Genomic DNA, 13,300 nt, shown 5'->3' on the forward strand with positions numbered 1-13,300 from the left:
GGCAACATGTTGTACAAACCAGTAGTTATAAAGTTATAAAGAAGAAATTACTTAGCTAAAAAAAAGACACACACTCCTGGAAAGTAAACACGGATTTGAATATCAAAATAAAGGAGTGTGAACACACAGAAAAGCACTAATGTGAGGTGTTTGTTTATGTCCTGTTGCAAAAGTAGACACTATCACAAAGGCTTCCCAAGGTCATATAGTCAAATGATTTTCACAGAATGAGGAAGGCTGTTCAGTCTCAGTAGTGGTTTCTCCAGACAATCTTAAATCAAGTTCAAAGCCAGGTAAAGGCAGTTTGTAATTTAAAACTGTAGCAAAATAATCCAGAATAACTCAGAGTGACTGCAAACGCCATAGAATAGTAAAATACATGTAAATACAAAATTAAAATGACATTTGAAACTGCACACTTGACATTCATCTCAATTGCAGAGACATGTTAATGCCAAGTGAAATATAAAGATGCAGCAGAATAATAGTCACTCAATTTCCTTCAACTGCAATAAAAGCTGAACCAGCTTGGTTTCACTGTCATCCAAATATAACTTCAAGAGAGAGTCATTTATCAGCAGGTAGGCTAGGAATTCTGCAAACACTGCGCTTACAGCGTTGACATACGCATCATCACTGATGATGTATTAAAAAAGCCTGAATCACCATAGAGTAAAACCTGCTTGCTTAGTTGTGAGGGATTGCCGAGCGGTTCTGATTAGCAAGAAACAGACATGACCTCAGCGTAGTTGTAATGAAAAATAATACGTTTTTATAAAATAAATTTAAAAAAAAGACTCAACTTTTAGCAGTTGGAAGCACACACAATCAAAACAAAAGCTTTTTCTTATATTTTAAGAGGTATGCTGCTACCTCTTCATCTGTTTTCACTCCAAAACTAACTAACCCACTCTAGACTAGGTTGCTCCATATATAGACCTGTCTAGTCTAGGCTCCTCCCCTAGCTATAGCATTATACCATTCCCTGGTAAAATAATATACAGTATATATATGTTGTGGACCGTTGCCGAAATCGGGCAGTTGCCGTAATGCCCGGGCAGTTGGCAAAGTGCCCATCCGTTTACCCGTCTGTTATTTTGTGCCTGAGTTTGACTCTGTTGGCTATTCAATGGTAATTTCCATCTCATCTTGCAGTGGCTGGTTTGCTACATTATTATTCCGTAACTTTTATTTTAATTTTTCAATATAATCATGCACAACAAGTCTAAATAAAAAATGGATTATTAACATGTTTAAAAGCTTACAACTCTTCAAAGGATGGAACTTACAACTGTTCAAAATGTGGAATGTGAAAAAAAAACCTTGTGCAGTCTAGTCTGTGCAATCAACACAGACATGCCAGTTCTGTACATGTACAGTGCATTTGCCACGTTGCCACACACTTTCCACTGCTTGTGTTTATCCCTGTCCCAAAAGTTCTGCTTCTTCATTATCACCTTCATTATCACTAACCTCATTGTGATTAGAGTAAGTTTCATCACTGATTTCCGTGTCCATATTTGTCTTCTGATAACTCCTGAAAGTACAGTACTGCATGACTTGCTGTGAAGTCCTAGGTTGTATTGGTCTATTCATTTTCACTAAACAATAAGTATTTGTACATAAATAAATAATAAGTCACATCTGAAAAAGTCTCCTGTTGTAGCTATACAAAATAAATGTGAATCATTCAAGTTTAGCAGCTCAACCATGTGATTGATCTCACATGCACTAAGCTTAACCCACTGTTTTTACTATGATGGTCAAAATGACAGCTCTGGTAGTTCTACGTATAACGTATTATATCTGCATAAGTTTCTGCAAGCCTCGGTCTACCGATGCTTCGAGATGTCTAATACATACAGTATATTTAGGAAATGTAACAAAACACAGGCGCCTAGCTTTTTAAATGCATTTAAAAAACGTGATCGGTCAAAATGACCGCTCCCGTAGTTCTAGTGTTAAATACGGCTTCCTGTTCTCGATCCACTGATGGTTGCAACATCTTGTCCCTTGGTTTGTGACAACAATGTTGCAACCGGTCCCGCTTGCGTGCTAAGCCGTGCTTCTGGTTGGTGGCAATTGATGGCAGAGTCGTTACACAGCTCCCCCTTAAAGTCCCTCATCCCCGAGGGGACCAACAAAGTCCCGAAAATGACGTGGGGGTCTGCGTTGGCGTTGGGGTCTTGGCTGCCCAGGTGACTCAGGGCTCTCTGTGTATGGAGGTGGTGGTCTGTCGAGTCCAGGTGGCGGGGGACTATCAGGCAGGGCCAGGGCCAGGGCTTAAGGGTGGCAGAGCAGGTTTGTCAGGTAAGGGGGAGACAGGTGCTGCTGTGCCAGGCTGCACAGGGTCCCGCCCTCATCAGGGAGCGAGCCAATCCTGGTGGAGTACCACCCACCATCCTCAGGGTGGTAGGTGGATCCTGTAGACTACCTCCCCGATTCTCTCCAAGACCTGGCAAGGTCCTAGCCAGTGGCTGTCCAGCTTGGGGCAATGGCCCCGCTTCCATTTGGGGCTGTACACCCATATCAGCTCCCCCGCTGTTAAGTGCCTTCCTCGTGCTCTGGTGTCGTAGTTTCTCTTCTGCCAGGAGTCCACAGCCTGCAAGTGGTTCCTGGCGAAGCCGTGGGCCAACTCCAGGTGGTCCTGCAGCACCTAGTAGCTCCCTCCAGGTCATGCAGTACCGCCGCTCAGCCTTGTTGAGGGACCAGCTGTAGTAGGCCATCACCCTCTCACAGTGGGCCCTTCCTGGGACAGCACAGCTCCGATCTCCTCATTGCTGGCATCCAGGAATGGTAGGATGTGGTCTGGGGGGGAAAGCACTGGGGACTGAGTTAGTGCCTCCCGGAGGGTTTCAAACACAGCTTGTAATTCCTCTGTCCATTTAAAGGGTTCTCCCTTTTTGTTCATCTCGTTCAGCCTTCTGTTGTCGATGCAGAAGCACCACTCTCCGTCCTTCTTGGGAACCATCACAACGTCCAGGGGCTGATGGCTCAAACAGACCCGCCTCCCGCATCTCCTTCAGTACTTTCTCAGCAGCCTTCTCTCTGGCCAAGGACAGGCTGTGAGGTTGCAGCTTGACAGGTGTGGCCTCCCCTGTCTCAATGTGATGCTGTACCATGTGAGTCTGGCCTGCTCCTTCTAAGCTGGTGGTGAAGCTGTCGTGGTACTCCAACAGCAGCTTGTTCATCTCAGGAGCAGCCTGTTCGTCTCCTTCCTCCAGCCCAGCAGCAGCAGCCTGTTACTTATGCCCACGTCCAGGGTACACCCCTGGTGCACCAGCCACCAATCCCAAGCAGACACGGCTTCCCGTTCTCGATCCCCAGATGGTTGACAACAATGTTGCAACCAAGCTTCTGATTGGTAGTGATTCTCGCCCAGCAACTTCCCTGATCATTTATGGTGTGAAAAAGACAAGCTATGTGCCCTTGGAGGGAAATACCACATATTGTACAGTAACTACAGCATTATTATTTAATTTAATGTAATGTGATATAATGTACTTTATCAACAGTGCACGTGTTGGTGTCTGAGAATGTGGCTTACTGCATATGCTTTGTGATAATAAATAAATATAGTGTAATTTTATAAGAAGTTTGGGGGATTTCCTGTATTCTGTTTGGCCTCTGACATTCAAATTAAAAGAATACATTCAGTTCAGATCTCATTTCTTTCCAGTCAGGAAAATCACAGTTTTATAGCCATGAACCACACCTTTTTTAAAACAGAAAAACACACTTGAAGGCTTACATTTTTTACCAACATTGGCAGTGACCATTGCTGAAATATGTCTGAGAATAAGTTAGGAACAATTCTCCCTCTCAGTCATTCTGCATTGGCATTAAATTGATTGGAAAATACCACTACACCCATGGGACAGATTTTTAATTATAATATTTTGCAGATATTTAAATAGGAGACAGTTATCTATTCAGGAAAACCAAGATATTTAATAAGGGGCCTGAGTGGAATATATTCACTATTGGTCAAAAATATATAGTAGCGTCAATGAAAGGAGGCTGAACTTTTGTGGCAAAGGGCAATTTTCTTAATTCTGACAAGGGATTTTGTTGTAAAGGGTTGTATGTAGAAATGTGCAATAAATGCTTTTTTGGCAGGGCTTGGGAAGCATATTGTTATTGTAAAGATTGTATTTATTTATTTATTTACTTATTTTATTGTCGTTTTTCCTCCCAAAACTTTAAACTGCTCCTGTTCGCATGCACTGTATCAAATCAACATGAAACTTGGCAGGTATCATCCAATGTATATTGCATTTAAGATGCAAAACAAATTGCACTCCTGCGTTAACCAAGATGATGCATTCTTTGGAAAAACCTTTCCAAATCTTTTACTTGGGAACCGGTAAACCGATTGATCTGAAACTTTGCATATGTCATCAGCAACCAAACCTGCTTCAACGCACCCAAACATCAAACTGCTTCTGTTTGCAAACCATTTAACCAACTAACTCCTAACTTGGTAGGTGTCATCCTGGGGACAATGAAATCCAAATATGGCAAAATGGTGTCCTTTCGTAAAACAAGATGGCAGCCAGACCTAGGTTTTTTTCTTAAATTTAAAACCGCTTCAGTTGAACACAGTTTAGTTGATTGACTCCAAAGTTGACAAGCATCATTCCTGTGTCAACACAATTGACTCTTTCAAAAAGGTGTTTGTGTGTAAAGCAAGATGGCCGCCTGACCAAAATACTGAGCAAAATCTTTTCAAACATTTAAGCTTTTGTGAAATTAATAATAATTTGCAAAACATGGGAAAATGTTATAATTTAGAATGGGAAACCGAATTAGAATTTTCAAAATGAGATATACTGTACAACACAGGGTTAAACAGCTACAGTACAATGAAACAATGTTGTGGCATTCTGGATATGGCCTAGCAAGTTCCTATGGTACTGTATGTAACGCTAGTGAAAGAAAATAATTTGTAACAGCCTGGACCACCACACAATGCTTTTCTTTTTTTGTTACTGCTTAATTTAATTTCATGGCTTTGAGGCATTCAATCTGCGGAGATCTCAGTGTGTTGATGTTTTTTTGGTTTTTTTTTTGCCCAGCTTCATTTTTTAAAAGCTGAATGTTCTCTTAAACAGTATTTACAAAAAAGCAATGTCAGATATTTAATTACTAAGACAAAGCATGAAAGGATGTCCATTGTAATTAGTAACAGCAGTGTAATAAGATCTATGAGAGTCATTGTGATAAAATACTTTTTTGCGTAAACTGAAGAGACTCATTTATAATCTCATTATATGCATATATATATATTCCTGCTATTGTCAAGCCCCTTATGAACAAATAAAAAGCGCTGTCATTCTATTTTTGACCAATTATTGTTTTTATTTATTTTCCCCCAATTTGGAATGTCCAATTATGTTTTTTCTCATCACCACAGCGAGTCCCCACACAGCACAGACGTTCTGAGGGTGTGTGAGTGTCCTCCGATCTCACAAGCATAAATCCAGAATCACTTTTACACCGAGCAATCCAGAGCAGAGATGGGCGGGCTACCGATCCTGGAGAACAGAGATCAGCCCTTCTTTTTATCCACTCTGAATCTGCTTGATGTCTGGCCAGTAGGGTTCGCTGTTGCACGATGAGGAGAAGCAATCCCTGCAGGTTTCCCATCCCCCACCCCGAGAGCATCAGGGCCAATGTGACGCCCCCCCTTGGGGTCCTCAGCAAAGTTTGGCCTCTTTGCACAGCCTGGAGGTGAACTGGTGCTGTCCAAGCTGTATGACATCCTGCACTCCCAGCGGCAGTGCTTTATCTTTAACCTTGGGACCCCCTGTCATTCTATTTTAATATCTACTTCTATGGCCAAAAGTTTTGCATCACCTCGGATTTTACTATTGAGGTATTAAAAATAAAAATAAACTATATGAACATAAATTAGATATTTTTTATTTAACATCATGTAATCAAAGAAACTACAAAATGATATTGCAAAAGTCTACCAGAAGCCATAATAGTAATACAGTATTTCATGTTAGATTTCAAAATGTCACATTTTTCGTTAAGTATATGGAAAACTACAAAGAGGTGTGCAATTCAATACGTTAACATAACATAAATCAGCAGGGTTCATTCGACTTTATGCAAAATTAGTTAATATGCAAAACGTTTGGCCATAGCTGTATAGACTACTGTAGGGTTGCTCTAACAACTCTTATTAACAGTATGTGCGTGTAGTTTAGGGAGGGTTTGTATTTATATATAGAAGTGAAAACTTTTTCAAGTAGTCTTACTTGTGCAGTACATTGTTTTTTTTTTCTTTTTGGTTAAATATTTACAGACATATAGGGGTGTGTGTAGCTGAGCTTGAAAAAGGCTGGTGCTTTAAACCATGCTGCCACAAGGTTACACCAACAGGCCATCTAGTTCAATTCAACCAGTAGAGAAATCCTTAGTGTCTCCTTGTATTAAAATCTCAGTGAAGGCTAAAGGTCTACCACAGCATGTTCCCTTTGGTGTGTGGCAAACTCAATCCTTCAGGCAGCTGAAGATCTGCATTAAAGTGGCAGCCACAGGATGTACTCCTGCCCTTAATTTAAAGGATGTGTAACAGGATCAATAATGCCCCTGTTATCTTTCATGTATGTATTTGTCACTTGTGTGTTTTATTTATATAATTTTACACTTTTGATTTGATTAGTGCACGCTTTATATTTTATTGACTAACACTTTGTAATTGATTTATCACTTTCTAGTAGCTTCTCCACACAGTTCACTTGTCATTCCTTATTGTGTACCTACTATTTGAGTTATTGATAGTTTTACCCACCTGAATATAAATGGTCAGTGTTTGTGTTTATTATTGTCCTCTATTGTATGCCTGGTTAACGAACCGTACCCTTACTATATGCACTAAGCACTTTCTAAAGTGAAGTATTGCAGTTTGCACTTTTGTGATTAAAACGACTTTTGTCAACTCAGTAATTGATCACTTTGATTGACTGAATAGTTGTAAGACTAGTTTTTTTTTATATGCATCTAGTGTCTGTTTCTTTTTCTTGGTGACAGTGTTCCTTGTATTTTAGCTTTGTATCCGAATAAAAAGAACCTGATCAATTATTATCTAATATTGTTCTATGCTTTAGCGCACTGAACTGGCGTAGTCAGACTACATATTAAAAATATCTCCTCTCTTTTATTATTATTATTTAGGAGACGCCTTTATCCAAGGCAACTTACAGAGACTAGGGTGTGTGAACTATGCATCAGCTGCAGAGTCACTTACAATTACATCTCACCTGAAAGACGGAGCACAAGGAGGTTAAGTGACTTGCTCAGGATCACACAATGAGTCAGTGGCTGAAGTGGGATTTGAACCAGGAACCTCCTGGTTACAAGCCCTTTTCTTTAACCACTGGACCACACAGCCTCTCTTTGTAGCTCCTCTGAGAATGGATGTTACAGATGCACTTATGTCCTTGTATTTCAAACATGAAATAATAGTAAATGTGCTGGAATTTTAAAGCATAATACGAGATACCGTTGTTTTCTGTCTTTGAAATTCAGTATGTAGCGGGTGGGACCGTGGAAACCAGGAAGTGTGAATTTGCCAGCATTATAAATACTGGCAGCGCAAAGGTGCAGCAGAGCGAGGTAATTGGTGTTCCTGTGTTCCTGGGGTCCTGTGGGTCCCCCTGTGATGAGGTAAGCTGGTTGCACTATTGGTTTACTCCCTCTGAATCTCTGTTGGTGAATGTAGTACTCTTGTGGTGTTGTTGTTTTATTTTGTTGGTATATTGTAATATTGGTATATTGTAGGGCGAGTCGTTGGATATACTGTGCATGTCAGTATTCCGGACTCTCCCGAGGTAACGTAAACAGTGTTTTAATGTAATTTTTGTATTAAATTTCTGTTGTGGCGGTGCAGCGTAACCGGGTTTCTTTTTTTATTGTAGGAAGTGGAACGCCGCCAGCCACTGTTTGTGGTAGTTTTCTTTCCCTGTGTTTATATCTTGCACATTGCTTTTGTAATTATTGTCCCCTTTGTTTTAGTTTGTGTATACGCACGGTTTTATTTTTCTTTATAGTTTTACTAGTACCGTGCGGCGTTTAGCTAGCTTTTAATGTGTGTGTCTATAGGAGCTGCAAGGGAGAGCGTCGCTATTGTGGCTGCTCTGCCCCACAGAGCTTTGAACGTTCAGTCAAGTCAGGTGCTGGGTTCTATTTTCATTTTGAATTGTGCACTATTATTTATTATGTGGTGATTTGTTTTGTAGGTACACTTAATATATATATTTACTTAATTATTCACGTGTGGTTTCTTTTGTTTATTTTATCACAGGTGGTGCTTGACTGTCCTTCTTGGCTTTATTGGGTGGAACAGCCCAACATTATTTATCAATTGGATTGACGTTTATCTATCTCTCCTCTAGGTGTCGCTGTGTTTTGTTCTATTGCACTGCAGCAATTATTGATTTTGGTTTTTGTTATTTTGTTGTCAATAATAAAGATTTTGCTCAAAGAGCACAACCATTTTCCATTCTTTTGTCTTAATTTATTTGAGAGGGGCTCTGTGTGGGGTAATCAAATATTGCTGGTATATAGATAGGGTTATTGGAGGTTTTATTCCTCGTTAAACTGTAGATGGCGTAGTTTGGATAGCAACCTGGACTGTAGAGTAGAGGAGGTCGTGGCTGCCACAAATACAAAAATGTTTTAAAGTTTCATCCCAATTGGCAGGCAATATTTTTTCAATGTTGTAATTTAATATATAAGAACATAAGTTAATTTGGCCCATCTATGCATGTCTTTATAGTAAGTGATTAATCGCAAAACTATGTCAAGCTGGGTCTTAATGGAGCCAGGTGACTAGGAAACCCATTTCATAGACACATCTCTGTGTGAAGTGTCTCACTCCCTCTGAATTGTATTGCTTTTACAGTAATCATGGTGTGCTCTAAAATGGAGTTTAAAAGAAATTGAATAAATGTATTGCTTTTGCAGTAATCATTTCCTGCTTTAAATTTTTTTTTTAAATATTATTTTTGTCTGTGAATGTGACGAAGAGAACATTTTACCCAGAAAAGAATGCCTGCAGTTTATTTATTCCTCTCACTAAATTATCTTTAAAATCTTCAAAAAAGCAAGTAAAAAAAAACAACATCAACAACCAAAAAACGGCTACTTCAAGAGACACAGAATTATCCGTTTCTATGACAACAATCATGGATATGTGAGTTTAACATACAGGGTTTGTTTCAACAACATTTGCAATCTCTTTACATTTGTGTTGTTTATGTTATGGTCACTTCTCCTTGTAATTTTGGACCTGGGTTTTGGTATTTATTGTTTCTGTATTCAGCCCTGACCTTCAGCAATAGCTATAACGCTGTGGGTTACTTACCAAGAATGTCGTCATGGATTCAGACGGTCTTGGAACCATTCCATGCATGAGCACAACACATTCATTTAATGCACCTCTCATGAAGAGAAATGTGAAACACTGTCTGCTTCAGATTAATAACAGGACAAAGATTAGTTATACAATTGGTTATAAAAAAAGAAGTTAAATAACAAAAATAGACAAACAATTGACTGTACTGGTGATTTCAAACAGATATGCCATTATTTTCTCTTAATGTTGTATGGTTGTGTGGTCCAGTGGTTAAAGAAAAGGGCTTGTAACCAGGAGGTCCCTGGTTCAAATCCCACCTCAGCCACTGACTCATTGTGTGACCCTGAGCAAGTCACTTAACCTCCTTGTGCTCCGTCTTTCGGGTGAGACGTAATTGTAAGTGACTCTGCAGCTGATGCATAGTTCACACACCCTAGTCTCTGTAAGTCGCCTTGGATAAAGGCGTCTGCTATGTAAACAAATAATATTGATGGTTCCTTGTCCTATTAGGTACAGAACTATAAAATCATAATTGGCAAGCTATTTTTTGCAATGCTGCAATTTAATATTTGCATTGCTTTTTCAGCCTACTAAGACACTTGACTTAAAGCTGCAGTGTCCCTCAGTAAACTCCAGTTTGACAGTAAAATATAATTCCTTGGTGTCTGACTACTATGTAATTTCATAGTTAAGCATTATTCTTCCATGGTTATAAACCTCCTGTGTAATCTGCTGTGAAAGCATATCTTGGTTACAGTCCAGATTTGCACTCCTCAAGGGTTTTTGCTGCGAGGACATGTTTTCTATCCCCCTTGACACTCTTGTTAAATTGATAAAATAGGGTTTTTTTAAAAAATATTGTAAGAAATATGTACTATATATATATATATATATATATACTGTATATATATTTAAATGTTTAAAACCTATGGGAACATGCATTGGATTTGTTTGAGTTAACATTTACATTCCAGTCTCTTGTTGCCTAGTAACTGAATTTAGCCTTATGAACCACAATATTTTTTAGCCATTCTCTTTTGTCTTTATATCTGTCGTTTCTTGTTATTCCCTGCCGAATGTTGAAACTGATGCCCTTTAAGAATTGACTGATATGGTGCCCTGGGTAATATGTAATCATGAAGGGTACATTAATACTAAGGTGCAGCACAAAAAGGGGGCGTGGCCCCTGGACTGTGGACTGAGGGTGTTGTTTCTCATTGGTTACGTCTGTATCTGTATTGGTGTTTCCTGTGCCTAATTTACATAAATTTCATCTCTGATTGTCTGATTTTCACCAAGCAGGTTCGCCTGAGCTGTATATAAGAGAGCAGTGGTCTGGTTGGGGTTGTAGTGTGTTGCCAGTTCCTGACCTGTGTGTATTGTGAATAAAAGGGCATGTTCATTTTACATGGTGACTCCTCATTCTTTCCTCCATGAGTTGATTAAGAATCTGTATAAATAGCCATTTGAAAAGACATGATTTTAATTAATGCAAGAACAGTGAAAGTTATGACCATGATTGAAGGAGGCCTTGTCTGTGAGAGAAGTTGCCTGGAGAATGAGATGTTCTGCTTCAACAATCAGACGACTAGTCCAGAGAAACCAGGAAACCGGCTCTGTGAGGGACAGGCCACGTCCTGGAAGCCAGAGGGTCACCACGCTGGTCCAGAACTGTTATGCTGACTGTTAGGTTGTCCAAGCCAACCGATGGGCAGTGGAAGTGTGATTATGTGGGGAGGAATCTCCTTTAACACAAGAATGCCTTTGGTGAAGTGTGGTGGGGTGCCCCGCCCCTGTGCGTATTTTGTGTTTTATGTTGTATGTGGGGTGTTATTGTTGGTGTGGATATATTGGTGCACAGGGTTTAAATTGGGCTATGTAGCACAAGTGTTGTTAAAATGTATATTTGTATTTAGGCACAGGGATTGCACAATCACTTCACGTTAGGCGACCTGGCATTCACAAGCTCCCCCAGATATGCCACCACACACCACATACAACATAAAACACAAAAATACACACAGGGGCGGGGTGCCCCTCACATGCAGATTGAGGGCAACCTTACTGCTCAGCGATACATTGACAAAGTCCTTGAGGCAACAGTTTTTCTGTTCCTGCAAGCCAATCCGGAAGTGTCGATTTTCCAGCAGGACAATGCAAGACCACACAGTGCTAGGATTACAATTGCACGACTTCAAGAAAACAATGTCGAGATCTTGCTGTGGCCAGCTTTTTCTCCTGACCTGAGTACAATAGAACATCTGTGCGACCAAATCGCCAGTGCCATCCACAGGAGACCACCGTGACCAGCCAACCTTCGCCAACTGGCTGCAGCTGCACAGGAAGAGTGGCGGAACAGCAGTCTATCCAGAGGCTGATTAGGTCTATGTATCAACGCTGCCAGGATTGTGTTAATGCTCAGGGAGGTCATACCCGATACTAACTTTGTAATGTTTTCATTTTGACAGTGTGTCATGTTTCATACTGAAAACTTTGATCTGTATTTTTGTTCACATTTTCTGTGATTTTGTTTGATATGTTTAAAATATTTGATTAAATCCAGTAGACCTGAGTGTTGCATTTCTTTTGTGCATCAGTATATATTATAAAAAAAAACAACAATGATATTCAATATGGTGTTTTTGTTGAGCAGACAACAATAAGAAATGAGTGTATTTTCAACATGGGAATACAAGGTTAAATACTGTTAAAACTAAAGAAATGGCATGTAGTGTCTGAAGAAATTACAAATGAAAGTGCTTCAGTGCACCTCATGATGTAAAATCGTATCTAGCGCTAACAAAAACCTGCTGAGAAAGCTTCATTTCTTGAAATGAAACAGGACAAAAACAACTCAGAACAGAGACAAGGAGCAACACTTGATTGCTTACATCTTGACTTTACATTAGAAGGTTATACAGCACATCAAGATTCCCACCAAAGCCAACAGATATTGAAGTATTTGATGTAAGACTTAAGAATCACATTTTGTTCTTTTCAGAAACCAGACCTTCTAAAATACACCATACTGGACAAAATCTTTTTGACTAAACACAAGGGAGATACAAGTTTTAAATATATTTTCCAGCTTTACATTAGTGGAGAAATACCTTCTCTTTATCGAAGCTTTGATAAATTCAGTGAAGCCCTTAGGATACAAGATGAAATAAATGAAAACAATATTGATCCCACATAATCTATTTTTAGCTGCCATTCGTTCTACTGCATGGAAATTGTGTATATGCTGCCATTTTCCTCTGTAGGCTGAATATAAAAGCGAGACCGTGTACTTTAATCCTTTTACTTGGTAAATAATTCACAAGTTCCATGTTACATTATCTGTTTCTATTTGTGGATGAATCCTATGTTTACTAACAGATCATTGTAGAGAGGGAGTGCCAGTATGTTTTATTTCAATTGAAAATGTCAAATGTAAGTCTGCTTTCTTTGGATGTCTGTTTACTCAAACAACTTAGCTTCTTTCAGAGAAGTCAATCAGTCTTATGTTATTCCAGTAAATACAGCCCAAAAATCAGTTGTATTCTCCCTTTAACTCTTTACATTCAGCCCTATTCATTTCCCCGAAAAATGTGTGTGTTTGTCACCACTTGGAGCCAGACTACTTGATGGAGAAACTACGAGCAAAAAAAAAACGATGGTAAAATTTGCATGCAGAAAGAAACTGCAGAAAAGTATCCAAAAAGAAATTGTAAAAAAAAATAAACACAACAAAAATAAGGTATTGCGATTATTGCTTGTATGCAGCAAGTTCTTTAGGATTTATTGCAGAAAGAAAAACTGTCCCAGGACGCCCTGCTGGACATCCCTGACACCCAGCCCCCACGTAGTCACTTCCCATCTCCGCAGGCAAGAAAGGTGAAGTGTTCGAAACAGGCGAGGGACATTATGGACCTCAAAGCCCAGATGGCC

This window comes from Acipenser ruthenus, chromosome 4 (genome assembly GCF_902713425.1).
Source record: "Acipenser ruthenus chromosome 4, fAciRut3.2 maternal haplotype, whole genome shotgun sequence".
In the NCBI taxonomy this organism is placed as follows: Eukaryota; Metazoa; Chordata; class Actinopteri; order Acipenseriformes; family Acipenseridae; genus Acipenser; species Acipenser ruthenus.